The sequence below is a fragment of the Hydra vulgaris genome, chromosome 07 (genome assembly GCF_038396675.1).
Source record: "Hydra vulgaris chromosome 07, alternate assembly HydraT2T_AEP".
NCBI classification, from domain to species: Eukaryota; Metazoa; Cnidaria; class Hydrozoa; order Anthoathecata; family Hydridae; genus Hydra; species Hydra vulgaris.
In genome coordinates this window covers 38,616,839-38,622,500 of record NC_088926.1, presented here as the reverse complement: position 1 = coordinate 38,622,500, position 5,662 = coordinate 38,616,839, and positions in this window count along the sequence as shown.

The window sequence follows — 5,662 nt, the reverse complement described above, 5'->3', positions numbered from 1 at the left end:
CGGACTAGGGCTGCAGACGGGTAAACTGGTATCTGCCCGTTGGTTACTACCTGGGTAGCATTATCAAATGCTTCTTTGTTCAAAAAAAATTCTTCATTATTCAAATGCTAATAAAAGGTAGCATTATCAAATGCTACCCGTTCTCCCAATTACCCAAATGTTACTGTTATCCAAGCAAAAACATTATATATATTTTATAATTTACAGATGATTAATTATGTATATATTTTTTAAGCTTGCAATTATTAATCATAATAACTTAAAAATATTAACTTGTTTTGTGAAAGAAGATCTTGAAGATCTTGTCAAAAATTTCAACTGTAAAGATTTCTTTATCATAGTAAGAATTATCGACTTACAGTTTTTTGATAGGTTAAGTGAATTTATTTTTTTACTTTCTATCATTGATAAAAGCTTAAACCAAGAGTGTTGCATGTAGCAATCACAATTATTTCTATTCACTTTTTGTTCAGTGCAAGTCTTTGTAATTTTAAATGGTTATATATATTTAAAAAATGTTCATAAGTTGAAAGTTAAATTAAATTTTTTTTTTAAACATTTTACTTTACATAATTTTTTCTTGAAGTCGTAAACTACTACTACTATTTAAAATGTTTTTGTTTACTTTTTTCATTTCATTTTTATTTTTCTACAGGAGGAGGGGGACTCTAAAAGTTTGACAAGTTGTTGACAAAGGAGAGGGGGAGGGTAAAAATTGTCAGAAAATTGTTGACATAAGTAGTTTTAAAATTAATTGAATTCAATAAAAAAATATTATATCATAGCTTTTCATTAATTTTTGCAATGAAAATAAATTATAGAAAATATTATAAAATGTTATTAATTTCAGTCACACACACACACACACAAAACGCAAGAATGAAATAATTTTTAAAAGTTTTAAGCATCTATATTTATATATCTAAAATAATAATAGATGTTTAAAATTGATTGTTTTTGAAAACTTTTAGTTACTAGTAACTAGAGACTATGTTTTTAATTTTAATTTTGAAAATAAATTTATCAAAACAACTAACAGGGCAATAATAGTAACATTTTTTCAAAGATCTTACATAAAACACAAGTTTCATGTAAGTTCTTTGAAAAAACTTACATAAAGCACAAGTTTTGTACTTTATGTAAGTTTAGGAAAATTTTCTAGTGAAAAGTAAACTTTACTAAAAATGAAAATTATTTAAGATGTCACAGGATAAGCAGAATTATGATAAATTTATATAGTTGATCATCTATAGGGATGATCAATTATCTTAACTTTAAAATATGTTTTAAAAATACCTTGTTGCACTTATATATGTTACTTTGAACAAATACTTGAATTAGTGTTAAGCTTAAAATCAAAACTACTTTAAATTAAACTAAATAAACAAAAAAACTAATTTTTTAAAACAAGTTTTGAATGTTTGATGTCTTTTAAAATTTTTTATATTTAATCCTACTTTATTATCTTATGTAAAAAGCTTTTGTTATAATATATTAATTATTTAGTAGTAGCATATCTATTTCTTATTTCTTATTTCTTTTTTACTTATTTTATAGGTTTCCACTTATTTATTTTTAAACTCTTATATTTTATTTTTAACTAAAGTTACAAAAATCTTTGTACACAAATGGCAGGTCTTGTTTGCAATCAATAATTATATATACATATATAAATATATATATATATATATATATATATATATATATATATATATATATATATATATATATATATATATATGTATGTATGTATGTATGTATATATATATATATATATATATATATATATATATATATATATATATATATATATACATATATGTATATATAACATAATAAAAATTATATATTTATAAAATATACATATATAATAAAATCAATTTTTAAAAATTATATAATAAAAATTATTTTCATAATATAATATAATAAAAATAGTTTTTATTGCTTTTAATATATAATAGTAATAATTTTTATTATGTTTTAATATAAAAATAACATATTTATCAACCCAATTATTGTAAGCATCAGTGACACAACCAGGATTTTTTTTTTTTTTTTTTTTGGGGGGGGGGGGGGGGGGGGTAATGTAGAAATATTTTTATATTTTGTATCACATTTGCATCTCAAAAAAAAAATTAAAGGTCCTCCATTTCTAAGATATTTTAGGACTTTGGACTTTCAGATTATGGTGGTGGTGGGGGAATGCATAAACTCATCCCCCCCCCCCCACCTGGATCCATCACTGGTAAGCATAAATATAAAAAGATTGTAAATCTAATTTAAAATATTTTTTATCAAACACCAAAATAGTATTTGTATTAATTGTACCTGCAATTATATTTATGATCATTATAAATAATAAAAAGTATTGCATTAAATACGAATTTGTATTGAAGTAATAAATATAAAATAAAATACCCAAACATGTGAGACTTTATTATTACTTTCTTTTTGTATTTTGAAATAAATTTGTATTTTGAAGATAAATATTGTCAGTAAAGCATTTGACAATGATATTCCAGTGATTTTTTAAACTGGTGCAGAGCTTTTCTAAAAAACAGTACTTAGAGAAAATATTTTTGAATCTTATAAATGGTTTTCATCAGGGATCAGTAATTGGACCATTATAATTCATTTTATACATTAATGATATTATGTTAAATATAAAAAACAAATGTAAACTATATGCAGATGATACAGAATTAATCTATATTAAATTATAACAACAGTACAGAAGATTTACAAGAAGTTCTGAACAAAATGGTTCATTGGACAAAAAATTAGTTGATAAAATTTAATTATGACAAGCTCAAGGTTATGCATATTGGAAAAATAATCCTAAAAACTAGTACTTGATGCCTCATAATTCCAAAGATAAAACATTTGCTACTAAACTAACAAAAGCAACTTTAGATAAAGATTATGGTATATATGTACCAAATGATCTTAACTGGAATTACCACATTAACTATACAGTTAATAAAGCTAACCAAAAATTAGGCCTAATAAAACACTCTTTTAAATATTTAGATAAAATAGATATAAAACTACTATTTACTTCATTAGTCAGACCTTATCTTAAATATGGAGCACCGTTATTATAATGGTAGACTTTGTTAGACTCGTTCAATCATATTGATATGTTTTTGTAAATGTGGATCCTATAATGATTATAGAATCCACAAAGAGCATCTCCTATCCACACTTTAAAAGGTTTACCATACAAAATATATTAAATAAAATTATTCTTTCGAAATTGAAAAATAGAAAAACAGAAGGTCGAGGGGTGATATAGTGCAACTATACAGGTTTAACTTAGTCGTAATTAATTGGTACAATTCTCCTATATTTATAGAAAATTAAATTACAAGAAGGCACAACAAAAGAATATGTAGACAACAAAGCAAAAAAACAAACGGTCGACATAATTTTTTTATAAATAGATTATTGCACAAATGGAATGTTTACAACAAGATGTTGTGGATGCGAAAAATTTAAACCTATTCAAACCCCTTATAGACAATTATTTTAAACTGCAAAAAGCTGTTACAGTCTGACATCTACCGTTGTTAGACTTTATACACTATAATGTGTATCACAGCTTGTTTGTTTATTTTATTTATTTATTGTAACTTATAAGTAAATAAATTAGCGAATATAATAAGAAAATGTACTACGAAATTCAAAACTTTTAACAACACTAATATAAATTACGTTTATCAACGTTTATATAAATTACGTTTATATAAATTACGTTTATATAAATTACGTTTATCAACATTCCAACGGAATCTTACAACAGAATTACATACGCACGTGTGGGATTTAATCGACACTGCGCGGATAAATTGTGTTGCATAGCTATATTTTTATATAACTATATTTTTATTATAATTGAATCTAATAATTTTATTATAAAAATATAATAGATATAGTATTATTTTTAATAATACTATATCTGTTATATTTTTATATTACATGTGCTATATGCCATTTAAACACATTCATAAAATTTTTGAGAAAATCTATATTTGTTTAAAGTCGACAAATTTTAACTTAATCACTTATTTCTTCGTTCTTGAAAAAATTTCATTTTGGTACCATAACTAAACTTACCGTAGTATTAAAAGATTGCATCTGTTTCTTTTTTCTACAATTACTACGATGGTTGCTGCTCAAGCGAGCTATCATCACTTTTTCCATCAACCGAAACCAGGTCTCGCGTAACTCCGTCATACAGCTAAGTTGCAACATCATACATATAAGTTGTAATCTTTAGCTGTAACTGTTTAATCGTGCTAAAAAAAACTTTCCATCTTCATGTTTTCTAGAAACACACAGCAAAAATATATTTTTAATAATAGTTACTTTTTAGAATAAATAATATTCATTGTAAAACAAATATATTTATATTATATATTTATATTATAACATAAATGGTAGCTTGCCGCTATGCTGTAAGTGGTTTTATTTAGATAATGAAAATAATAATAATATAAATAATAATAATAGTATATATATATATATATATATATATATATATATATATATATATATATATATATATATATATATATATATATATATATATATATATATATATATATATATATATATTGTATATATGTATATAAACCGGACAAGAGCATAGTTCGACATAACAGTTGAACGAGAGTCGCATTTCTTTCAAACTTTCACTGGAATGTGAAAAAATTGATTTTATAATTAAAACAATGAGTTTTTATCAAATCTAAGCAATCTAATCTTAAAAGTTAAGTTTATTAAAATACGTAAAAAGGATTCGGACAAAAAAAAATATTTCGAGTAAAATTTATTTTTAAAACATTTTGTTTTTAAATTAAACTATTTTAGTTTTAAACAAAATTGCATTAATTCTTTGTCGGGAAACCCTTTAGCCTAAGAATGCTGTTTTAAAACGACGAGTTAAACGAGTCCACAACTTGATAATCTTATCAACGTAAATATTTTTCTTTTATTGTATTAGAACCTCAATTAAATCATGTGTAATTGTTGGTTTTCGACCAGAAATTTGTTGATCATGGTGGAAATATAGATGTTCGATTAGATTAGAGGTCGAGACTTTGCAAAAGTCATATTTTTTTTAGTATTTGAAAAAAATCTTAGGAGGTCTGAAGCACGCTTTGGATCGTTGATATCAAACATTTTCAATACCATCAGATCTAAATAACATTAACTTCTTTTCAGCACCAAAAAGTACTTTGCCCATTAGTCTCTTATCCATATAAAACGTTTATTTGCAAATTTCGCGCGTGCGTTTTGATTCTTTAATAAAATAAAAAGCTTCTTAGCCGGACGTTTTCCGAAGTTTGCGGACCGAATAGGTTTTCCGGTTTGCAGACCTCAAACTTGAAGAAATTTAACAACTTTGAATGAACTTTATTAGCCTTTAACCATTCACTATAACTTTTTTATTTAAAGTTCATTTCCGAATAAAGTTGCAAATGTCATTGTTTGAAAGATTTATGTCGTCAGCAAACTTTATCAAGATTAGCTTTATTAACGCATTTTTAAAATGTTTAGCATTATTATGTTAAAACATGAGTGGTTAAGAATCGGCTTTTGCGGAACTCCACTTATAATCATCGTTCACTCATCGTTCTTCAGATTCCTAAATAATAAA